Here is a 26,623-nt window from a genome sequence, read left to right as displayed (position 1 = left end):
TAGAAGTTAAAAACATTATTACAAACAGTGCTCTTGATGCGTTCATCATTCGACCAAACACAACTGAGAAAGCCAGCAGTGAGCTTAAGGATATGTTATTAAGAACTTCCCAAACTGAAATGCCAAGAGAAAAAAAAGGAATAAAAAGATCAGAACAGAACATACAAGAACTGCAGGACCAATATAAAAGGTGTAACACACACATAATGGGGATACCAAAAGAAGAGGAAAGAAACGAGTATTTTAAGTAATAATGGCTGGGAATTTTTCCAAAATTCATGACCGGCATGAAACCAAAATTCCAGAAAGGTTACAGAACACTAAACAAGATAAATACCAAAACATCAACACCCAGGCTTATATTCAAATTTCAGAAAGTCAAAAAAGAAAATCTTGGGGCGCCTGGGTGGCGCAGTCGGTTAAGCGTCTGACTTCAGCCAGGTCACGATCTCGCGGTCCGTGAGTTCGAGCCCCGCGTCAGGCTCTGGGCTGATGGCTCAGAGCCTGGAGCCTGTTTCCCATTCTGTGTCTCCCTCTCTCTCTGCCCCTCCCCCGTTCATGCTCTGTCTCTCTCTGTCCCAAAAAATAAATAAACGTTGAAAAAAAAAATTTTTTTTAAAAAAAGAAAAAAAAAAAAAGAAAATCTTGAAATAAACTAAGGGCACAACAAAACAAAACCTCACCTGTAAGGAAAAAGGATTAAGAATTACATGATGACTTATTCTCAGAAACCATGCAAGCAAGAAGAGACTGTAGTGACATACCTGAACGCTGAAAGAAAAAAACTATTCCCCTAAAATTCGGTGTCCAGCAAAATTATCCTTAAGAGGTTAAGGACAAATACTTTATTAGCCAATCAAAAACTCCCAAGAACTGCCAACAGACTTGCCTTGCAAAAAATATTAAAAGTTCTTCGGAGAGAAGGAAAAAGTATTGGGGAGAAACTCAGATCCACATAAAGAATCAGGCAAGAAATAAATGAAGATATGATAAAACCTTGCATTCTTCTCATTCTGAATTGATCTTAACTGTTGGAAATAAAAACAGCAACAATAAATTGGGTAATTACAGTTTATGGACAAGTGAAATGAGTGAGAGCAGTATTATATGAGATGGGAGGGAGGAAGTGGTTATAATGTAATAAAGAACCTGTACTACCTGTAAAATGGTAAAGTGTTTTTCGAAAATGGACTTATACTCATGAAAATGACTACTGCAAACTCTGAGGCAACTAGGAGAGGAAATGCAATCATAAAAAAATGCTCAATTAAAACCGGAGGAGGAAGAAAGCAGATTTTTCTTTTGAATAAAGGCAACAAGGAACAAACGCAATGAACAGAAGACAAGTACAAATAGCACTGACACTAATCCAGCTACAACAGTCAGTTTCAATGTGAGAAGTCGAAATATATCAATTAAGAAAACTGCCAGTTTGGATAAGAAAACAAGGCCAAAGTATATAGCATCTACAAGAAACCCACATTAAATATAGGTACACACATAGATGGAAAGTAAAGGGACAGAGAAAGGCATACCATGCTAACACCAATCAGAAGAAAGCAGGACGAGCTATATTAATTTCAAAGCAGATTTAACAAGGAAAACTATCAGAACTAAAGAGCATTTCATAACAATAAAGAACCAATTCTTGAAGATATAATAATCCTTAATGTTTAGGCACCAGTAACAAAACGTCACAAGATGTGTGGCAAAAACTGATGGAACTCCAAGGAAAAATAGTTAAATCCACTATCACAACTAGAGACGTCAACAAACATGCATTAGTAACCGGCAGACACAGAAAAGAAGCAAGCATGTAGTCAAACTCAAAAACATCATCAATCAACTGGTTTTCATGGACATTTATACACAATACTTCATCCATTAACAGCAGAATACCCACTCTTCTCACGCTCACAAGAACATTCACCAAGACAGACCACCTTCTGCTCCAGCAATCGTGCTCCTAGGTATTTTTACCCAAATAAGCTGAAAACTTATGTCCAAACAAAAACCTGCATGTGTCGGCAGCTTTGTTCAAACTGTCAAAAACTGGAAGTAACCAAGATGTCCCTCATTAGGTAAACAGGTAAACAAACGGTGATACATCCGTACAATGGAGTATCATTCAGTGATAGAAAGAAATAACCTATCAAGCCACGAAAAGACATGGAAGAATCTTAAAATGCGTGCTAAGTGAAAGAAGTCAGTATGAAACGGCTACATACTGTATGATTCCAATTATAACCCTCGAGAAAAGGTAAAATTATGGAGACAGGAAAAAGATCAGCAGTTGCCGGGAAGTTTGGAGATGGGGGGCAGAGAGGGGAGGGACAAACAGGTGGAACCAGAGGGGATTTTTAGGGCAGTGAAACTATTCTGTAGGATACCGTAAAGGTGGTTCCAAGATATTATGCATTTGCCAAACCACACAGAACTGTACAACAAAGAGTAAACCCCAATGTAATCTATGGACTGTAGTTAGTAATAACCTATCAATCCTGGTTTGTCAACTAGAACAAAAGTACCACATTCATGCAAGATGTTAATGGGAGAAACCAGGGGAGTGAGGGGTATAAACAGGAATTCTTTGTAGTATCTGCTTAATTTTTCTGTACAAATTTTCTAAATTTCTAAAAATTTCCTAAAACTGGCCAAAAACCCGAAGGTACATTTAGGGAGAAAAACACCATAACCCAATACAAAGGGCAAACAAGTTAGGAGTGATATTCCAACATACATAATATAGAATTATGCTTAACACAGAATGTGCTTAAAAATATCGTGAAGGAAGAAACCTATTTGCAGATACTCTCTGCAGCTGTACTCCTAACAAAGTCCTTCATACTGTGAACGGATGAATACATTGTGGGGCACGCTTACAGTGGAACACTACTCAGTAAGAAAAAGCAACAAAGAATTGGTACAGGCATCAGTGTGGATTAATCTTGAAGGCACTATGCTAAATGAAATCAGTCAGTCTCAAAGATTACCTATGACACAATTCCATCCACATTTTTCAAAAAGAAAACCATGAAGGGAGGAGAATGGTTCAGTGGCTCTTAGGAGTTACCAGTGTAGAGAAGATTAGTGATCATTCCCTTTTAGGGAAGAAGTTCAGGGAGTGATGGAATTGTTTTATATCTTGGCTGTGGTAGTGGCTGCAGGACTCCATGAATTTGTCACAACTCAGAGAACTGTACAAACAAAAAAAAGTTTTACTGTACATTAACTAAAAATAAATTTTAAAAAAGGAAGTACTGTAACAAAAAAATGGGTAATTTGAAAGCCAGCGTTCTCCTCCATGGGTAACAATAAAGGACAAGTAATAAATCATTTTACATGCATACATTCCAAATAGGCGGCACACAAGTCCCCATCTCACGCAGGTCCCCCCAGGACCCTGCACGCTGCAACGTGATGGCTGGAGGAAGAGACGGCCCTGTACCTGACAAGTCAGCAAACTGCGGCCAGGCCCTGCTGGACTCCCCAACACCTTACAAAGAAACAAATCCATGTGATTACTGCAAATGCTGCCATAAAAAAATGTAATACAATGTAAAGATATCAGACAATAATGGAGGAGGAGAGCCTGTTGTGAACCAGTGTGCACATCTGCTGGAACTGTACAGGGATAGTGTTTTCCAAAAGGGCAACTATGGCCCTTTTGAGTGAAACAATTCAACTTTTGGCAGTTCTCAAAAAGACTGGTGAACTGGATGTTTCTGTCATGTGGGCTGGAGTTAGCTTTTAATTTAATCTTAATTAAGATTTAATATTAATTTAATTACAATAATTCATGTAACCACCGCCTTGTTCGAAACCAACAGCAATCTTATCAATGTGATTCTTAACAAAAATCACTGTGATTTCTTAACAAAAGTGTTCATAAATCTCAGGAATAAAGAAAATTTCAAATTACACTAAATGTTAGCTCTTCATTAAGCATTCATCTAGTGGGTATAATGGTAACCAAGCAAATTCCTTGTTCGATGCTGAATTTTAAAATTTCAAATTCTGAATAGTTTTTTCATGTTACTCTAGGTACAAAAGGGATCTTTTGGCCTCACAAGACTTAAAAATTACTTAATATCTTTTGAACTAGAATGTCTTATATCTGTCTGAAGGCATAATGAATATAATAAGACTCTTAAGGGCACCTGGGTGGCTGAGCTGGTTAAGCATCCAACACTTGATTTCGGCTCAGGTCATGATCTTACAGTTTGTGGGATCAAGCCCCACGTTGGGCTCCACGTTGACAGCATGGATCCTACTTGGGATTCTCTCTCTGCCCCTCCTCCACTTATGCTCATGCTTTCTCTCTCTCAAAACAAATAAACTTAAAAAAAGAAAAAACTCTTACTTTAAGAACACCAAAAGAGAGTAATTACTGCTTCAAGATATACTGGTATATGTATATCTCCTTCTATACAGAAACTCAGGACACTTATCTGCAACTCACAAGTACCAATCTAAAACATGGGTAAAAGATATGAATATAACATCCATTTCTTCTTTATGTGAAAGAAAACATCTAACTATTTTCAACTGTTAAAAGTAAACTGCAGACATATACCCAACTGGTGACTCATATAGTGCTGTAAAATTAAACCACAAGATTTCATCAAAAGTTGCACATGCTCCCGTGAAAATATTTCAATCAGGTTTTTAAGAAATGCATGCTTCAGGGTTAAAAAAAAACAAAACCAAAACCAAAACCAAAACCAGACAAACAAAAACAATTACTAACCAAATCAGTTAAAAACTTATAAGAAAGCAAACAAAGAAAAATAAAGCAACTGTCTAGGGAGCTCCGGTCCTGAAAGATTATGAACACATCAGAAATTATGAGGAAAAACATGAAACTTCACTTGGCCACTAAAATAGTCATGCTTTTCACCGTATTCTATATGAGGTCTTGAACATCTTAAGGAGCTTGCTGGCCAAGGACAAGACGGCAAAGGACTTGGCCTGGGGCACGTCTCCCACACACAAACCAGCCAATACCCGGTCTGCAGCCCATCTCGTCATCTCATTTTCACGTCAATCCGTCCCCTGACCTAAATCCCCCCAGCGCCAGGCACCAGAAAACTGGAGACCACCAAAACGGCCCAAAGCCCACCAAAATCATTCAAACAAGCCTCTCCTAAACTGTTGCATCGTTTCCCTTGGAAACCCCAAAAAAGGCTCTGGCCTAGGCCTTCCCCTTACTCCTGTCTTCTGCCCCCTGACCACAACCCGGTACTTCTCCTGGGGCCCCTCGTGGCATGTGGGACCTCCCCTCTCTAGGACCTGTGAGTGTCATAAACTTCCTCGCAAGCCTTGTTCTGGTCTCCTCCTGCAGCTGTGACACCTTTACCATCGTATCCAACATGTGCGTTCTTAGAACAGCCACTGCTACTATACGAAGGTAATTCAAGATCACGCGTATCTAAAATATTACAAATTAAGTACTAATCACCAGATGACTATCTGAGAGAATAGGACTGAGGTAAGAAATTTAACTGAAGAAAATGGAAATAATTAGCCTTAATATTACTATTCAAACCTAGCGCACCCTGTGACGCAAAATGTTGTTCCAATTCTGATTCTCCACTGACAGCACAGCAGCTACCGATCTCTCTCTACACTGCACTGCCCTTCCCCCATTCCTCCTAAAGCAGAAGGGTCATGAAAAACAAACTTAACAGGCTCTACTACTTGCCTCTGGAAAGTCCACCATAATGAACATCAAACTTCGAGATGCAGATTTCTCCCATTACCTCTAAAAGAGCTATATAAACAATACCTTAAAGAGTGGCCTTCAAGTATTCACTGATCCTGCCTTTTAAGTAATAATTAAGACAATCCAACTCAATGACCCACAAAAGCAGAATACTAGTTTCAGAGTTCCTCTAATAATTCTTTGTCAAAGAATCTCATCTGTAGTTAGTTAATTACAACAACGAAATGTAACTTGGTTTCCTGACTTTTGAAAGTAGCCTGTCATAGTGTTAAACAGAGAGTAAGGAAAATAATTTATCACATTTTAGGTATAAAAGAGATCTTTTCCCCTCACAGACACTAAATTATGACTCTAATAAAGTGAAATCTTTGGCTAACAAAATCAATTCTTTCTATTGTACTCCATACATAAAATTCTTATTTTTCAGCATGTCCCTACAAAATTGATAGATAAACAATAAATAAACAATAAATAGCAGCAATTCCAAATCAAGCCAATAAGTTAATAAGAAATTGCTTCACATCTGGGGCACTTGGTTGGCTCAGTCAGTAGAGCATGCAACACCTGACCTCAGCGGTTTTGAGTTCGAGCCCCATGTTGGCTGTAGAGATTACTTAAAATCTTTAAAGAAAAAGAAATGGCTTCACATTTCAATCTTATGAACTTTACAGGTACTATCCATTGTACCAAGCGAGGTATACCTACAAAACTACACAGACTGTGGTGTATTTTACGGTTTTTCAGCAATAACATTTCTCTTCACACGTGTTAGAACTTAAAATTTACATTGGATCTTTAAGACTTTTTAATAGGAAGTCCCCAATTTTTTCATAAACATAAGTAGAATAGTGTTTTTACCTGCATCATGTAAGAATTAGAAGAAAAAAATTGCATCAGAAATGAAGACAAACTAAACAGAACACAAGAGTGAACAGTCCCCATAGATAAAGATGGAACAAGAGAACCTGGGTGGCTCAGTCGGTTAACCGTCCAACTTCGGCTCAGGTCACGATCTCGCAATTTGTGGGTTCAAGCCCTGCATTGAGTTCCGTGCTGACAGCCCGGAGCCTGCTTCAGATGCTGTGTCTCCCCCTCTCTCTGCCCTTCCCCAGCTTGTGCTCTCTCTCTCTCTCTCAACAATAAACAAAACATCTTTGAAAAAGAAAAAAAAAGAAAAAGATGGAACAGAGAAATTTTCTAAATAAACAAAGAAGGAAAGTAAAAGGTTTTGTGAGCAAATGGTATAGAAGTCAGGCAAAGAAGATCCAACACACCCTCTTGACTGGTGTCCTTAAAAAAGAAACTTATGTAATGGAACAGGACAAGTACTGAATGAAAATCATCATACACTAAACCTTTCCGAAACGAAAGAGGGCTTGAAATTATTATTTAAGGCCATACAGGAAGGTTAACACCAAGATATATTCAGTACTGGCTCTTCAAAGAAAAATCTTTTGGCCATCCGAGTGAAAGACCAATTTTCTCATAAGGAAAAAAAGATGGCCTAAGACTGTGACAATGATGCTGCACATCCAAGACTGTGGAGCTCAAGAAAATATAAGCCAGCGATTTTATATCCAGTCAAATCTTCAAATAAAATGAGTGTAATGGTCACAGTTTCGAACCAAAAAGGACTTAAAAATAATATTGTTCCCACGAGCTCTTCCTGAGTTCTCTAGTAAAGAATTATCTTCAGACAACCGGGAAAAAAAAAAAACAAACAAACCAAAAACCAAAAACCAAAAAACCCTAAGAGAAGCTTTGGCATAAGGTCTGGTACTGAATTACTAAACACTGAATTTTTAACTAACACTAAAAGATGAGGTAACACAGCTGTGGATGCAAACATATTATGTGCTTTTACAACATGTAGATATAATGAAACTAACAAAATGGAGGAGTCTGCCAAAAAAAAAAGAATGAACTATTGATATACATTGGACTACCTACATGAATCTCAAATGCATCATGCTAACCGAAAACAAAGTCATACTCAAAGGGTAACATTTGTAAGACATTCTGGTTTCAAATACAAAAAAATTATAGGCATAGAAAACAGATCAGTGGTTGCCAAAAATTAGGGGTGGGAGGAAGATTTGATTATAAAGGGGCAGTAAGATGGAATTCAGGGAGGTGAGGAAGAGTTCTGTATCTTGATTATAATGGTTGTTACATGATTTTATGAATTTGTCAAAACTCACAGAACCATATATACCCTTTCCAAAAAGTGGATTTTACTGCACGCAAATCAGTAATAAATTTTTAAATGCCAAAAAACAACAACAAAAGATAGTAGGGAAGAGAGAGGTAAAGTGAAGAAGAGGTTACTGGCTGATTTCATTATTGCTCACAAAAGAGAGTCTCTTTAAAGGAAGGGACTAGAGGTATTAGTATAAAAGTAACTTTCTAAATGTAAAACTACATAATCTTCCCCCCAAAAGAGAGCAATGAAAATAGGTATCATAAAAAACAAAATTCAGAAGTGACAAAAATGTTTCAAGCTTCCTTTCACTCCTATCTCCAGCTAACCACTTCCTCTATCTAGAAGCAACTGCTGTCACCATTTATTTGTGGTATTTGTTCAGAGTGTTCTAAGGCATATTCGGTTATATAGCTGACCCTTGAACAACAAGTGTTTGAACTGCATGGATCCACTTATACATGGATTTTTTATATTACAATACTGTAAGTGTATTTTCTCTTCCTTACGATTTTCTTAACATTTCCTTTTCTCTAGTTTCCTTTAGTGCATAAATACAACATATAATAGAGATACAAAATATATGTCAATCAACTGTTTATGTTACTGGTAACATATCTGGTCAACAGTAGGCTATTAGTAGTTAAGTTTCTGGGGAGCCAAAAGTTATACACAGAAAAGCAGGGGTAGCAATACTTCTATCAGACAAAACAGACTTTAAAACAAAGACTGTGGGGGTGCCTGGGTGGCTCAGTCAGTTAAGCAACTGACTTCGGCTCAGGTCATGATCTCCCAGTTCGTGGGTTCAAGCCCCATGTCAGGCTCTGTGCTGACAGCTCAGAGGCTGAAGCCTCTTCAGATTCTGTGTCTCCCTCTCTGTCTGCCCCTCCCCCACTCATGCTCTGTCTCTGTCTCTCAAAAATCAATAAACATTAAAAAAATAATAAAAAAATAAAACGAAGACCGTGATAAGTGACAAAGAAGGATACTACTTATTAAAAATGGTATCAATCCAATAAGAGGATGTTAACAATTGTAAATATCTATGCACCCAACATTGAAGCACCTAAATACATAAAGCAAATGTTAACAGAATAAAAAGGGTGAAATGGACAATAGTCCACTTTAACACCCCACTTACACTAAAAGATCATCCAGACAGAAAATCAGTAAGAAAACAGTGTCTTTGAGTAACACATTGACTAGGATGGACTTAGATACATACAGAACCTTCCATCCAAACACAACAGAATACACATTCTTTTCAAGTACACATCGAACATTCTCCAGGATAAAGCCCATGGTAGGCCACAAAACAGTCTCTATAAATTTAAGAATACTGAAATCATATTATTCATCTTTTCCAACCATGGCAGTATGAAACCAAAAATCAATCACAAGAAAAACACTGGAAAATACACAAACACATGGGGGCTAAATAACATGCTACTAAACAACAAATGGGTCAACAAAGAAACCAGAGAAGCAATAAAAAACGTACATGGAGACACGTGAAACAAAAATGGGAACCCAACAGACCAAAATCTCTGGGACACAGCAAAAGCAATTCAAAGAGGGAAATTTATAGTGATACTGGCCGACCTTAAGAAACAAACAAACAAAAAATCTCAATCTAACCTTACACCCGAAGTTAGTATAAGAAAGGAAGTAATAAAGATCAGAAAAGCAGAAATAAAATACACACACACACACACACACACACACACGCACGCACGCACACTAGAAAAGATCAAAGAAACCAAGAGCTGGTTCTCTGAAAAGAAAAACAAAATTGATAAACTTCCAGGCAGTCTCATCAAGAAAAAGAGGAAGGAATCAAATAAAATCAGAAATGAAAGAGAAGTAACAACCAACACTACAGAAATATAAAGGATTATTAAGAGAGTACTGCAAAAAACAATATGCCAACAAACTGGACAACCTATAAAAAAAAATCAATCAATTCCTAGAAACATACCATCTTCCAAAACTGAATCAGGAAGAAACAGGAAATCTGAACAGAGTAGTTACTGGTAACAAAATTAAATCAGTAATCAAAAAACCCTCGGCAAACCAAAGTCCAAGACCAGATGGATTCATAGGTGAATTCTACAAAACATTTAAAGAATTGGTGCCTATTTTCCTCAAACTATTCCAAAACCTAGAAGAGGAAGGAAAGTTTCCAAATACGTTCTACACGGCCAGCATGACTCTGATACCAAAGGCCAGACAAAGATACTACCAAAAAAAGAAAGCTACAGGCCAATATCCCCGATGAACACAGATGCAAATTTCCTCAACAAAGTATCAGCAAGCCACATTTAGCAATGCATTAAAGGCATCGTTCACCATGATCAAGTGGGATTCATGCCAGGGATGCAACAAAGACGGCTCAACATACACAAGCCAACACGACACACGACGTTAACAAGAGAAAGGACGCAAACCATACGATCCTCTCAATAAAAGCAGAAAAAGTACCTGCCATAATTCAACGTTTTTATGGTAAGAACTGTCAACAAAGTGAGTTCAGAGAGAGGATATACCAACATAAGAAAGACCATATACGAAAAACCCAGAGCTAACATCATTTTCAATGGTGAAAAACTGAGTACTTTTCTGTAAGATCAAGAACAAGACAAAGATGGCCAGTGTAGCCACGCTTATTCAACACAGTCCTGGAAGACCTGGTCAAAGCAATCACACACAAAAAAATAAAAAATAAAAGGCATCCAAATTAGCAAGAAAGAAGTTATACTGTCACTATTTGCAGATGACATGACACTAATCCATAGAAAAACCCTAAAAACTCTAAGAATTGAGTAAAGTTGAAGGATACAAAATTAACACACAGCCATCGGTTGTCTCTAGACACTAATAAAAAAGTAACAGAGAAATAAGAAAATTCAAATTACAAGTGTATCAAAAAATAAAATATCTAGGAATAAACTTAACCAAAGAAGTGAAAGACCTATACTCTTGAAAACTCTAAAACACTGATGAAAGAAAGATGATACAAACAAATGGAAAGACAGCTCATGCTCATGGATTCAAAGAATATTGTTAAAATGTCCATACTACCCAAAGCAATCTGTAGATTCAATGTAATCTCTATCAAAATACCAACAGCAATTTCACACAAGTAAAGAGTACTAAAATTTGTATGGAACTACAAAAGACCCTAAATAGTCAAAGCAATGTTGAGAAAGAAGGACAAAGCTAGAGGTATCGTAATCCCAGATTTCAAGACACACTACAAAAGATAGTAACCAAAACAGTATGGTAGCACAAAACCAGACACAAGATAATGAAACAGAATACAGGGTTCAGAAACAAACTCATGTTTATATTGTCAATCTATGACAAAGGAGGCAAGAATATACGATGGGGAAAAATAGTTTCTCCATTAAATGGTGCTGGGAAAACTGGACACCTACATGTAAAAGAATGAAAGTGGACCACTTTCTAATACCAAAAAGTAAAATAAATTCAAAATGGGTTAAGACCTAAATGCAAAACCTGAAACCTTAACACTCCTAGAAGAAAACAGAGGCAAAAATCTCGGACATTGGCCTTAGCAACATTTTCTAGACAGGTCTCCTCAGACAAGGGAAACAAAAGCAAAATTAAACTGTTGGGACTACACTAAACTTAAAGGCTTTTGCATAGTAAAGAAAACCACCAACAGAATCAAAGGGCAATCTACTGAGTGGGAGAAGATATCTGTAAATAATGTATCTGATAAGAGGTTAATATTCAAAAAATATATATAAGGAACTTATACAACTCACCGGTGGGGGTAACAATCCAATTAAAAACTGGGCAGAGGACCTAAACAGCCATTTTTCCAAAGAAGACCTACAGATGTCCCAACAGACACAAGAAAAGACGCTCGACAACACTCATCATCAGGGAAACGCACACCAAAACCACAGTAAGATACCGTTTTACACCTGTCCAAATGGCTAAAACCAAAAAGACATAACAGGTACTGGTGAGGATGCAGATAAAATGGAACCCTCATACACTGCTGGTGGGAATGCAAATTGGTACAGACACTGTGGAAAACAGCATGGAGGTTCCTCAAAAAATTAAAAACAGAAATACCATGTGATCCAATAATCCCAGTTATGGATGGATATTTACCAAAGAAAACAAAAACACTAATTCAAATAGATGCATGCACCCGTATGTTAACTGCAGCATTATTTACATGGACCAAGATACCGAAGCAACCTAAATGTCCGCTGGCAGATGAACGGGCAAAGAAAATATGATACACACACACGGAATGGATACAACAGTGGAATATTACTCAGCCATTTAAAAAAAAAAAATGAGACCTTGCCGTTTGGCAACATGGGTGAACCTAGCAGGTATTGTGCTAAGTGAAATAAGCCAAAGACAAATACCCTTTCATTTATATGTAGAATCTAAAAAACAAAACAAAACAGACAAAAAAAAAAAAAAGCAAATGAACACACAAACAAAAAGCAGAAACAGACCCATAAATACAGAGGAAAAAACTGATGGGTGCCAGAGGGCAGAGGGGCAGAGGGATGGGCAAAATGAGTGAAGAAGATTGGAAGTTACAGCCTTCCAGTTACATAAGTCACCGGGATGAAAGATAAGAAATAGGGAATAGAGTCAATGTTGCAATAGCATAGCTGGGTGAAAGATGGTAGCTAGGCTTGTGGGGGGCATAGCCAAAGGTACAGAGTCTACACCTGAAACTAACATAACAGGAGTCAAGTATACATCCAAGGAAAAAAAAAAAAAAGATGTCATCTCCAAATGTATCAAACATTCCAGGCGAAAAGTAACTTTTGATCAGGTAAAAAACAAACAAAAAACAAACAAAATTATGTACTTGCAACTGCATGGAGAGTTAGCAGCCCTAGTGCCCTGTACTATTCAAGGGTCAAATGTATTTTCAAAAGAAATAATGGAAAGGTAAACCAAGAACTAATAAAAATGATTACTTGTAGGCATGGGGAAGATGACCCACTAAAATGAAACTTCTGTGATGTACCTTCTTGTACAGTTTTAATTTTGGAACAATGCAAATGTTTAAATGTTTTACATAATTACAGAAAACAAAAAGAAAGAAACCCCTAAAAACCTAAAAAACTTAAATAAATGAAACTAATAATGTCAAGTTAGTTGTAGTAACACAAAGAAAAGAGTTACTTCAAGGGACTTTAGAGCGCAGTATTTTGAATATCTATCCCTAGCAGGATATATTCTAAAAAAACAAACAACTAAAAACACATCATAGAGTAATATTCTTTTTAGTAACGATACTGGTATTTTAATTTAGAAATATATAAGCTATGGGGGCGCCTGGGTGGCTTAGTCGGTTAAGTGTCCCACTTCAGCTCAGGTCATGATCTCACGGTTCATGAGTTTGAGCCCCATGTCCGGCTCTGCTCTGTTCTGTTCACTCAGATCCTGGAGCCTGCTTCAGATTCTGTGTATCCCTCTCCCTCTGCTCCTCGCCCGCGTGCACTCTCTCTCAAAAATAAACATTAAAAAAAATTAAAAAGAAATATATAGCTATGTTGTAGTATGAAACAAATGAAAAAAATGTCAGTAACGTAGGAAGCAAAGATTTTCAGATTAAGAAAAGAGATACAAGTATAAAATTAGAAAATGCAAGTAAAACTGATCTGAAAACTGCAATTTACTTTGAAATGCACTGAATAAGACAGACTGATGATGGCTAGACAGACCTGTGATAAAGCAAATGCATCAGTCCCAACCCTAAAATCTAGGTGCTGTGTACACAGGTATTCCCTGAACTCTTGCGTGTGTCTGAAAACGTTGGGGAGGAAAACGCTTAGAACGCGCGCTGTCTGAATCACCAAGAGAGAAAGACTGGGATGAAGCTCAACTTTTAACCAGCCCAGGCTTCCATCCGAGAACAAGGACTGCTCTGTAATCACTTCAAACACTTCGACCGCTCCTCCTCAACAACCCACCCGAACCGCCAGGTCAGCCACAAAGAGGCAAAAGGTCTAGGACCAACAGACCACTTTCTCCTTATTTTGAAATTCGTTTAATTTCACCTAAATGATTCTAGCTGTCAGCAAACAGCAAGCACGCTATCTGAGGTCACCATAAACAAACTGGTTACAAACCGGTTTTCTCGTTCTGAAAAAGTGAAGTACGACCTCAAGTAAGATCTTCATTATGACAAAGCTATGCAACCTTGCAGTTATATTGAAAGATTATGGGTATTTTCAAGACATTCTTAGAGAGAGGTTTTCTCTCTGAATTTTTCATTAAACTCATCCTAATGTGAAAATGTAAGTAGTGGTACACACAAGAATAATATATTTCATTATTCAAATACATCCTAAGTCTTTTTTTTAGAGTAATGTTAAAATTTGTTTGAATAGAGACAAAAAGTCCTGGAGAACACCACAAAATGTCAACTGCACTTTAGTATGTATGGGTGGTGGGACTGCAGATCCTTTTTAAAATAGTTATGCTGTTTTCTACTTCACAGAATTTGTCTGACTTCTTTTACATTAAGAATGTGTTACCTTATACCTCAAAAAAAAAGAAAAAAGACTCTTGAAAAAATCCATATGCATTTGCTGGGTATAAAATAACTGATGGGAGTAGGGGGTAAGGACAATTTGAGATTCATTACACTGAAGATAGTAACTCAAGAATAATTTGAGATGGGGCCCCTGGGTGACTCAGTCGGTTAAGCGTCTGACTTCGGCTCAGGTCATGATCTCATGGTTCATGGGTTCAAGCCCCGCATCAGGCTCTGTGCTAACAACTCAGGACCTGCAGCCTGCTTCGGATTCTGTGTCTCCCTCTCTCTCTGCCCCTCCCCTGCTTGCATTCTGTCTCTCTCTCTAAAATATATAAACCGGGGCGCCTGGGTGGCGCAGTCGGTTAAGCGTCCGACTTCAGCCAGGTCACCATCTCGCAGTCCGTGAGTTCGAGCCCCGCGTCAGGCTCTGGGCTGATGGCTCAGAGCCTGGAGCCTGTTTCCGATTCTGTGTCTCCCTCTCTCTCTGCCCCTCCTCCGTTCATGCTCTGTCTCTCTCTGTCCCAAAAATAAATAAACGTTTGGGGAAAAAAAAAAAAAAAAAAAAATATATATATATATATATATATATATAAACCAAATATATAAACCAAATATATAAACCAAATTTATAAACCAAATATATAAACCAAATATATAAATATATAAATATAAAATATATAAACCAAATATATAAACCAAAATTTAAAAAAAAAACCCAAAACGAATAATTTGAGAAACACAATGGTGCTGTATCTCTAGGTCACTTTTCCCATATTCCCCAGGTCCTTTGTTAAACACTGTCCTCCCCACCACAAACACAGCTCCCAAAATCTCTGATCCTTTCACAAGGCAGGTAAAATCACTCCATCCATTCTAAATACATACCTACCCTCTGCACAAGGCAGAGCTGGGGGGATATGGAAGAAAAGACATCCCTATCTACCTCCACTTGGTCAACATACTCCTCCAGCACCGATTTTGTGGAGAAAACAGGAGTGAGCAGAACGGACCCCAAATCCCTTCTGCTTTCTCTTCATGGAAGTTGTTCTTCACTGCTACATCCAACCTGCCTCTTTAGCAATTCCAGCTCAGAAGTCCCACCAAATTTCTTCTTAAACCTCACTACAGACAGCAATCTATACATCTCTTTAATTTTGTTGGAGTTTATCAGTTCCTTACTCATTTCATTTCTTCACTACCCAGCATGAACTAAAACTGGCTTATTTTAGTTTAGTTTAGGTGGGCTTCATGCCCAAAGTGGGGCCTGAACTCTCAACTCTGAGATCAAGAGTCACATGCTCCAACTGAGCCAGTCAGGTACCCCGAAAACTGGCTGTTTAATTATTCCCTCACCAGTAACCACAATCTACTGCAACTATTCTTCCAATTCACCTAATCATTTCCCAACCTGCATCAATCATGCAATTCAACTTTCCTCCCTAATCAGCTAAGAACATAGAGGAAAACGGTAGTGAGTATGTAAACTGCTGTCACAACAAATTCCTGGTTTTATTATTATTTTTTAATGTTTATTTGTGAGAGAGAGAGCGTGCGCACATAAGCAGGGGAGGCGCAGAGAGAGGGAGATACAGAATTCAAAGCAGGCTCTAGGCTCTGAGCTGTCAGCACAGAGCCCAATGCAGGGCTCGAACCCACAGAACTGTGAAATGAAATGAGCCAAAGTCAGATGCTTAACCAACAGAGCAACCCAGGCGCCCCACAAATTCCTGGTTTTAAATCTCAAGAGTTCCTCAATACGTTTACTTCTCTGATCAGTGACTGTTTACTGATAAAGTATGTCGGGGGACAACACATAGACAAAAAGTCTGTGCTCTCATGGAGCAGACACTCTCACAGGGAAGACAGACCTTAAAAAAACAATTATAAACACGAGAAAATGCTCGGAAGGGGCAGCACAAAGTACCATGAGAACAGGCAACAGGAGCCTCACCTAGTGGGGAGGAAGAAAGGCTGTCAAGAAAGGCTTCCCAAAGCAGAGATATATACGTTCCAATCAATTTCAAATTCCATCCCATGTTCCTAATTTATTTAAAACCCCCAACTCCATCCACTTAGCAAAGGAATTCACTCCCTCGATCCTTCTTTGGACTCAGCAGGGACTCCTCCTCATCAACTGATTTCTATAACTAAGTCTCTCCCACCTAAAAGGGAGCTGGACTCCTCTTCCTGGAGAGTCATTTGGCTACTGTATCACAAGTCTCAAAAATGTGTGTATCTTTTCCTTTGGTCCAATAATTCTACTTCAAGAGATCTTTCCCTAGGAAACAGAGATAGGTTTCTTGCTTAAAAATTATTTATAACAGTCAAAGGAGTTCACTAAAATAACAAGAGAACAGCTACAGATGTGCCTTAATATAGGTATGACAAACTACATTGCAGCCAAAAAGTAAAGGAGAAAGAAAAAAGATGTTCAGGGCTTTTAATCTTATAGGAAAATGCTTGTCACTGTGTAAAAAATATGTAATAATAAATACAAACAAGTAAGCCAATAAAACGGGACGCAAAAATCTGTAAGTAGAGAATAATCGTATTTAAAATACGAGAGAGCATTATCTAAAAAAAACTAGAAGGAAACAAGTTGGATTGTTAATAGCAATTATACAAGATTATAATTTTCTTCCTCATTTTTCTTCTGTGCTCTCTGAATCTTTCAAATAGCTGCGTATTACTTTGCTGAATGGAGACAGGATGGTTTCCCACGACAGCAACACAGCCCTGGAGTCTGCAGGCTCCGTGGTTTCCGTTCCCCACCTCCGGAACTCGGAGCTCTGACCTACTGCGCCCGCCTCTGTCCTGACTTCAAGGAAACTGTTTCAAGCCAGTGGACACTTCAGTTCTCCTTTTTACGGACTTTCTTGGCTTCTGACACAATACTGTCTCCCATCTCCCTTCTCTCTGACCATTCCTTCCTAGACTCTTCAAGTCGATTTCTTTCCTCCCGTATGTATAGGAGATATATATGTATATATACATACATATATCCAAGAAACGTGGCGTTTCAAGTGTCCATCGCCAGCCTTTTTTTTTTCAATTTTTTTTAACGTTTATTTATTTTTGGGACAGAGAGAGACAGAGCATGAACGGGGGAGGGGCAGAGAGAGAGGGAGACACAGAATCGGAAGCAGGCTCCAGGCTCCGAGCCATCAGCCCAGAGCCTGACGCGGGGCTCGAACTCACAGACCGTGAGATCGTGACCTGAGCCGAAGTCGGACGCTCAACCGACTGAGCCACCCAGGCGCCCCCATCGCCAGCCTTTCTTTACGCCACATACGTGGGTGATCACATCGATCCCTACGGCTTTAACAACGTACATTCTGAGGACTCCAGAATCCACCCGTAGCTCTGCTCTCCCTCCGAAAAACCCACCGCTTTACCGTTAGTCATCTGGCTGGCCCACAGCAGTTCAGATGCTGCTCCAATCTGCAACCTGAAAGCTCAGCTTCCCTCCGGTATTTATTTTGTTTAGTCACCAGAAACCTGGAAGGTGTCCTCAACTCACTCTCTCTCTCTCTCTCTCTCTCTCTCTCTCTCTCTCTCTCTCAAAACCCACCCTTGCCACCTCCTTCTCTCAGTTAAGGTTGTTTTTGTTTTTTCCGTGTCCTAATAGCTAACCACATCTGTCTAGGTTCTCACCAACTCCAGGACACATTCCAGGACAGATTAAGCCCTCGATTTAAAATCACAATAGCCCAGGGGCGCCTGGGTGGCGCAGTCGGTTAAGCGTCCGACTTCAGCCAGGTCACGATCTCGCGGTCCGTGAGTTCGAGCCCCGCGTCAGGCTCTGGGCTGACGGCTCAGAGCCTGGAGCCTGTTTCCGATTCTGTGTCTCCCTCTCTCTCTGCCCCTCCCCCGTTCATGCTCTGTCTCTCTCTGTCCCAAAAATAAATAAACGTTGAAAAAAAAAATTAAAAAAAAAAATAAATAAAATAAAATCACAATAGCCCAAATGGTCCCGTCCATATCAGTCTCAGATCTCCTCTCTGTATCACCATCAGAGTAACCTCCGTAAAATGCAAAGCCAAGCGCTATCATTCCCTTGCTTAAAACTAACACTAAATGACCAAGGGCCACGCACATAAGCACTGGAAGTCCATGTGAGGTCACCTCTGCACACAATCCTCCCACAAAACCTGGGGCTGCTCTTTCTCCACCAGCGACAGCAGCATCAAGCATGTGCACCAGGCACTCTAGTAAGTGTTTTCAACGAGTCACTAATCCTCTGAGGCTGGCACTCTTATTTCCATTTTACAGATGAGGCAACAGAGTTCATCCAAAACTACATGCGCAGACCCAACGTTCGAATCTCCGTCTGTCCGATCCCAACATACACTGTACTTCTTGGCAAAAGTCACTTATCAGTTTCTAAAACAGCTATTCATCTTTTTTTTTTAATATTATTTATTTTTGAGAGAGAAAGAGAGTGAGTGGGGAGGGGCAAAGAGAGAGGCGGACAGAGGATCTGAAGGAGGCTCTGTGCGGACAACAGAGAACCTGAGTGGGGCTCAAACTCAGGAACTGTGAGATCATGACCTGAGCCGAAGTCAGACATTCAACCTACTAAGCCACCCAAGCCCCCCATAAAACAGCTATGTCTTTAAAAGCTCTGCTCATAGACTTGGGGGGGGGGGGGGGGGGACGGGGGGAATCTCCAGGCAATTAGTCTAAGGAGGGTAAATGAGGGCTAAGGGACAGTGAGAGACTTAGATTTAACCTTCCTCTTCCATAACTATAAGCAAGCTGTCTATAGCGGCTCCCCACCCTATCCTCTGATAGAGTTGGTCACTTCCTCCATTACTACATATATTTTATACTATATTTAACAACTCACTGACCTGTCCGTGTCCCTTCTTACCTGCGAACCTCTGGAGGGCAGGGACCCCGTTCGTCTTTATAAACCCCAGGTTCCTAGCACATAAGTACGCCAAAAATTAAACCACCACCTGTCCCTCTATTTTTTTCCATGTTTATTTTTGAGAGAGATCGCGAGCGGGTGCGTGGGAGAGATGGTGGGGGCGGGGGGGGGGGGGGGAACAGAGGATCCAAAGCAGGCTGTGCCCTGAGAGCAGCAAGCCTGATACAGGCCTCAAACTCACGAACCGTGAGATCACGACCTGAGCTGAAGTGGGATGCTCGGCTATCTGAGCCACCCAGGCGGCCCCCTCCATTGTTTTTTTAAAGCGCTAACATAATCCATCCCAAGGCACAAGCCTCATAACCGAACTCCAACCGTAGCCACCTTTCACGCTGCCACCGCACACCATATCCAACGTACCCCATCCAGTTAGCACTGCCTTTCGAAACAGTATCGCTATCACTGCCCTACTAAAAAGACTCCAGGCTCCCTACTACCTTCCACGTGAGAACTGTCCCCAGTGCTCTCTAGAGCAGTGCTCTCTATTGCCATTTTCACTTCTGGGAACTCTTCCCTATAATCCCTTAAGTCTCCAGCAATACTGAGCCACATACCTCGGCCAAAGATACCATACGGCTCCACTCCTCCAATGAAACTAGTCCCGCCACTATCACAGTCGGGAGAATTTTTCCCCAAAAGAGCGTCTTCAATTCTTACTCATTTTGTAAAGCCTATCCATACTACCTTCTTTATAAATCTGTCTCCTTGAGCTAGAATTAATCACTCTCTCCTCAGTTCTCCCATTTACTCTCTTGCTCTTCAAGTGAGTAGTGTATCTTAATTTAGAGTGATCTGTATATGTCTGCCGCTTCCCCTGCCCCACTGTACTCTCCAATGAATTTACTATTCTTTGAGGGCAAGGACCCACATTTAGTTCACTCAGCGTCCTCTAGAAACTATGGACAAGACAGAGATGAATAAGATAATTTCATTTTTATATTCAGCCGCTGACAATGCCTGACGACACATCACATGTCACACGTGGTCAATATATATTTGCTAAGTTAATAAATATGTCACTTGATGCCTTTGTTCACTTTTTCCATCTGTGTTTCCATTTGCTGCTTATCACCCATCGAAAACAGAAGGAAAGACTTTTTAAAGCCATTTAAAACTAAATGGGAAGAGAGGACTTATTTCTTCTCCTCACTCCCAAGAAATAATCCAGAAAGTCAGCGAGCATAGAAGGAACACTCTAAGGACTGCACTTTCTTATCAGCAGAAGAATTTAGGAACAGAACAGAGACTGGATTACCTGCTGGCTTCTCTTGAACCACTGGCAGAATGGCATCAATATTTCGTTTGAAAAGCTAAAAATACCACTCATAATAAATTATAATTCTACAAATACTCAAATAAAAAATGGATCACTTCTCACATTTAAAACTGACTGGATGTTCACTGCCTGTATTAGTATGGATAATCTAAAACTTGAATGAAATTCCTGCACTGCATGTACATTCATGAGACACAGCTTTGAGAAATTCATCTCGAGAGTCAACAATCATTAACAAGACCACAAAGTAAATATATAGCCTTAAATATGTTTAAAGTTTATTTAAATATATTAAAGTTATATAACTCCTAAAAAAAGCTATGCAGGTGACAGGTGATTTAATCTTTTGTTACAAAATGTATTCAAAATTTATTTTTATTTTTTTTTCAAAATTTATTTTTAAATTAACTATAAAACTTAGGCTCTTGTGTCCCAATAAATAAGCTTATTTTCCTGGACATACACAAAATGTTTAAATGAAAATCTAAGGCAAAAACCAAAATATATTATTTCTTTCACTCAATAAAAGGCTTCCTTCAAGCCTTATTCCTTAGGCAATAAAGTACAAGTAACAATTATCACAGTCATATTCCTAATTTTCCAAGGCAGACCCAGAAATGATGCATATCACATATAAATTAAGAGGTAATTCATACTCAACTCATGCTATGTCATGAGAAAACATGCTGCATTTATCACTTTATCTTAAGACAAGGTCTTGGATCTAAATATTTATTTGCCTGCTCTAATCCTGGATAAACACAGTTTAAAAGAAAATTAAATTTCAAATATAATAAACTCTCAGATGAGCACATATCACTGCAAATGAAAAGTAACAGCTGCTCTTTCTGGTCCATCTTTACAAAGATGCTGGGATTTTAGGAATTTTTAGTTCTCTTGATACAGTTAAATACATCTCCAGAAAGATACTACTTGCCCAGTTAGCAATACCACTTGCTTTCCTTCGTAAAGGAATCATGCTTCCCTGCCAAAAACATGGAGTTAGACCTAGAATTTTGTTCAAAAAGTGCACCAGAAAGATAACTAAGATCTGCCTAAAGATACAACAGATCTGTCCAAGAAGAAGAGGTAAGTACTGTTTCTCATTCATTCATATGAATGCCGGCTATAAATTAGTTACTAGTACTAGAGTGACAGAAACATAAAATAGTCCCTTACCCTTGATTCTGCAGTTTATACCACTGGTAGGAAGTGAAACAGTATGGATATTATAATTACAGTCTGGCCAAAAGGTAAATGAAGATTATTAAAGGCATAATCCTATTTGGGGGAGGAGAAAGTACCACGAAAAAGGAATCTTTAAACTAGGGTTGAAGAGTAATTAGTTAAGCCGGGCAAATGGTAAAGAGACAAGAGAAGGTGAATGTAAGAAGGAAGGAAAGAGGGGCCCCTGGGTGGCTCAGTGGGTTAAGTGTCTGGCGTCAGCTGAGATCACGATCTCATAGTTCCTGAGTTTGAGCCCCGCGTCAGGCTCTGTGCTGACAGCTCAGGGCCTGGAGTTGCTTTGAATTCTGTCTCCCTCTCTGCCCCTCCCCTGCTCATGCTCTGTTTCTCTCTCTCAAAATTAAGCAAACATTAAGAAAAAAAATTATGGAAAAAAAAAAAAAAAGAAAGGAAGAGTCTGCAGACAGAGCTAGAAATATTTGGCCACATGCACAGCAAACTATAGTACTACACTGCTATCTACCCAATGCATTTTTCACAGATGCTGATTCTGATTACAAACAGGTCCTTGTCGGGCACCTGGGTGGCCCAGTCAGTTAAGTGTCTGGACTTTGGGTCAGGTCATGATCTCACGGTTCATGAGTTCAAGCCCCACGTAGGGCTCTGTGCTGACAACGTGGAGCCCACTGCGGATCCTCTGTCCCCCCTCTCTCTGCCCCTCCCCCACTCACACTCCCTCTGTCTCTCAAAAGTAAATAAACATTAAAAAAAAAACAAACAAACAGTTTGTTCCATCCCTCTTTGGGGTCATTTCACATTGACTCCACTCTGTTTCGTATCCTACTTTCTACTTTCTGGGGCTAATTTCTCCACACCTAAGCTTGCATTAGGTGGAAATGGAGATTAACTGGATGCCCCAGGTACAGCTTACAGTGCTCAGAAAAGAGATGAGGTAGAAGGACCTTGAATTTAACTGGCGTGAATGACAAAATGAAAACTGCCCTATGAAACTTTCCACTCAGTTTCGCCATCATTCAGGATTTTTAAGTGTGTTTGTAAGTCGTTTCTTAACCACTTCCACAGTGGTTGGCAGATGATTAAAATCAAAATCAAGTAATTTTGGAGTTTGTTAAAGGGGGGGTCAGATAAGAACTCAAGATCCTTTAACAACATTAGTCATTAGGGAAGTGCCAATCAAAACCACAACAAGAAACTACCAGATACCTATTACAACGGCTACAAATTTGAAATAAAAAAAAAAACCTGACAATACCGAGTGCTCCTGAGGGCGCAAGGCACCAGGAACTCTCATACACTGCCGCTGGGAACACCAACTAGTACAGCCGCCTTGCAAAAACAACTCGGCAGTTTCTCATAAAATTAAAAGTGCACCTAACACACCGTCCGGCAATCTCACTCCTACATATTTACCCAACTGAAATGAAAACTCAAGTTTGCACAAAAACCTATACATAAATGTTGACAGCGGCTATATTCCTAATTGCCAAAAACGGCAGCAACCCAGATGTCCTTCAACTGAGAAGTGGATAAGCAAACTGTGGCTGGCTCAACCATACAATCAGCAATAAAAGGACTGCTCTACCAGTATATGCAACAACAGGGATGAATCTCAAATGCACCATACTAAGTGAAAGATGCCAGAATTAGAAGGCTACATACGATGATTCCATTTATATGCCATTCTAGAAAAAGCAAAACGAGAGAGACAGAAGATCAATCAGTGGTTGCCAGGGGGCTGGCGATGGGGAAAAATTGTCTACAAAGGGGTAGGAAGGAATCGGGGTGGGGGGAGGAATGGTTTTATCACTGATCCTTGAACTATGGTGGCCTTGGAACACCAACCTCCCACCCCCTCCACCCCCCCTGCCGCCACACAGTTGAAAATCCTGTGTAACTTTTGACATGTCCAAAACTTAACTAGTAACAGCCTGCTGTAGCCTGAAAGCCTTACTGATTACATAAACAGTTAACACATATTTTGTATGTTGTATATGTATGATATGCTGTATTCTTACAATAAAGTACACTAGAGGAAAGAAAATGTTATTAAGAAAAGCCTAAGAGGGAAGAAAAAGAAAATCATAAGAGGGAGCCTGGGTGGCTCAGTCGGTAAAATGTCTGACTTTAGCTCAGGTCATGATCTCACGGTTTGCGAGTTTGAGCCGCGCATCGGGCTCCGCGCTGGTGGTGCGCAGCCTGCTTGGGAATCTCTCTTTTCCTTCTGCCCCTCCCCCGCTCATGCTTTCTCTCTCAAATAAACTTAAAAAAAAAATCGTTAAGAGAAAGTATATTCACAGTACTATACTGCAGTTATAAAAAATGTCCGCACATAAAGTACACCCATGCGGGTCAAACCTGTGTCATTCTAAGGCCACTTGTATATTGACCGTGGTGGTGGGTACACGACTATCCACACCTGTCAAAATTCACAGACGTGCACACTAAAAATGATCAATTTTACTACATGTAAAAATCACCTAATTTTAAAAAGAGAGGAAAAAAAATGAATGAGGATCCCGGCAACGAAGAGATGAGACTGAAAAACTACAAAAGGAGTTAAGTCACACCACGAAGGACCCTGCTAAGAAGTTTTAGATTTTATCCTCCAAGGAACAAGAGCACCAAACAATCTCCCAAAGGGGACAGGCACAACTGTGTCTGAAAGAACACTGACAACAGTCACAGACTGAAGTAAGACCGGTGAACAAGCCACCTCGGTAATTTAGGGGACAAACGAGGGAAGCTGACTTAAGGCGGAGGCCGTAAAGATGCACAGAGTCAGTTAAGAGTCAGGAAGTTCTCAAGTTTCCAGCACGAGTGACACCACTGACCAAGCTAACCTGGAATGTGTGTGGGACACTCACATGCAAACACCGGGTCAGATGTATGGGGCTGGGGCTCGAGGGAAAAAAAAACATGAGGGGCAGCTTTAAAGTTGAGACTCGTCAGGGCACTTGCAGCCATGAAAATATAAGGTCAAGATCATGCAAAGAGACAGAATATGGAGAATGAAAAGGTAAAGAGAAGGGCGCCTGGGTGGGTCAGTCGGTCAGGCGACCGACTTCAGCTCAGGTCGTGATCTCACAGCTCATGAATTTGAGCCCCGTGTTGGGCCCTGTGCTGACAGCTCAGAGCCTGGAGCCTGCTTGGGATTCTGTGTCTCCCCCTCTTTCTGGCCCTCCCCTGCTCCCATTCTGTGTCTCTCTGTCTCTCAATAATAAATAAATGTTAAAAAAAATTATAAAAAAAATAAAAAGGTAAAGAGAATCCTGGGAATCACTGTGAGCGACACCAGCATTAATGAGGTTGATGGTATAATATGAAGTAAAAACAGAATTGGCTTACTGAGTATGCAACAGCCGAGTAAAAAATGATTATAATCATGTGCCTATTTCAATCTGGGGTCTCTCAACCACTTTATCTGTGGCTTCTCTGATTTTATCTTTGCCCTGATCACCCTGGGGAAACTGAGGCAGTTAAATAAGAAGTTATCATGAATTCCAAAGTTTCACTTTCTACTTCCCATATTGTTGACAATGAAATTATTCCACAAATAAAGTAAGAGGAATAATCTATTAAACATACTTATTTTGTCAGTTAAACACAGAAGAAGCACTAAGAGGTTAAATGATTCACTTCAAATACAGGTCAACTTAGTAAGTTTATCTTGGTAGTCGGACAAATGACTCTGGATGCTTTAAAGGATTTCTGGGCCCCTCCCCCACTTGTGCTTTCTCTCTCTCTCAAAATAAATAAATACACTTAAAAAAAAATCGGGGGGGGGGGGTGCGGTGCCTGGGTGGCTAAATAGCTTGAGCGTCTGACTTCAGCTCAGGTCACGATCTCACAGTTCCTGAGTTCAAGCCCAGCATCAGGCTCTGTGCTGACAGCTCAGAGCCTGGAGCCTGCTTCAGATTCTGTCTCCCTCTCTCTCTGCCCCTTCCCTACTCATGCTCTCTCTCTCTCAAAAATAAACATTAAAAAAAAAAAATTCTTTTTTTTTTTTTAAAAAGGGACCTCTGGTACCACAATGAAGTTATCCGGAAATACCAGAGGATAGATCCAATAATTCAAGGTAATTAGTTCTTAATCAGAGATAGGCACCAAAATTTCCTGCAAAGCTTACTCAGAATGCCCATCTTGCCTAAGCTCTGCTTCTGAAAATAGTGATTTAGGAACTTTTAGGATAAGGCCCAAGCTACTACGTTTCCAATAGTGCCGTAAGTGACTCTAATGTATACACACACAGAACACACTGATCCCAAGTTGAAAAGCAATGCTATCAAAGTTGCCTCCAGGATCTACGGGGAGTTCTCATTTGGAGGCCGTTCCACCACATCCTAATCCCTGCCAATCACCTCCAGCTGAGAGCATATAAACATACACTTCCCTGATCTAAACCCAAAAGTTAAACTCCTAACCCCCATAAAATACCTATGAATCACCGTTTGGCCTTGGTTAACTAGCTCTGGGAAGATTTAAATTCTCAACAGAATTCAGACAAAGGCAGTGTAAGGCAAGGCATGGAAAATGAGTCACTGTCTCTCTGTCGTTTAATTCCAATTCTCCAACTTAATGACAAACCCACCAGAGAAACTTTGTTATTTCACCAACTCAGGTATTAGCTTCAACCAGTATTTAAACAGAACTAGAACTACATCCAACCTGCTACAGTGGAACGTTCAGATCCTACTTGACTGATTACCAAAACTTCCAAGATCCCCGTTTTCCAG

At 39.8% G+C, this 26,623-nt stretch overlaps 1 protein-coding gene across 1 annotated transcript in view; it reads right to left on the bottom strand.

Annotated features, from left to right (window-relative positions):
* The window catches only part of RANBP9 (RAN binding protein 9), a 91,576-nt gene that overhangs the window by 49,269 nt on the left and 15,684 nt on the right, over window positions 1-26,623 (bottom strand). The gene's annotated exons all lie outside the window — the stretch shown is intronic.

This window comes from Puma concolor, chromosome B2 (genome assembly GCF_028749965.1).
Source record: "Puma concolor isolate L17-30 chromosome B2, mPumCon1.1.hap2, whole genome shotgun sequence".
Lineage (NCBI taxonomy): Eukaryota > Metazoa > Chordata > Mammalia > Carnivora > Felidae > Puma > Puma concolor.
This window is presented reverse-complemented; position numbering and strand designations above follow the sequence as displayed.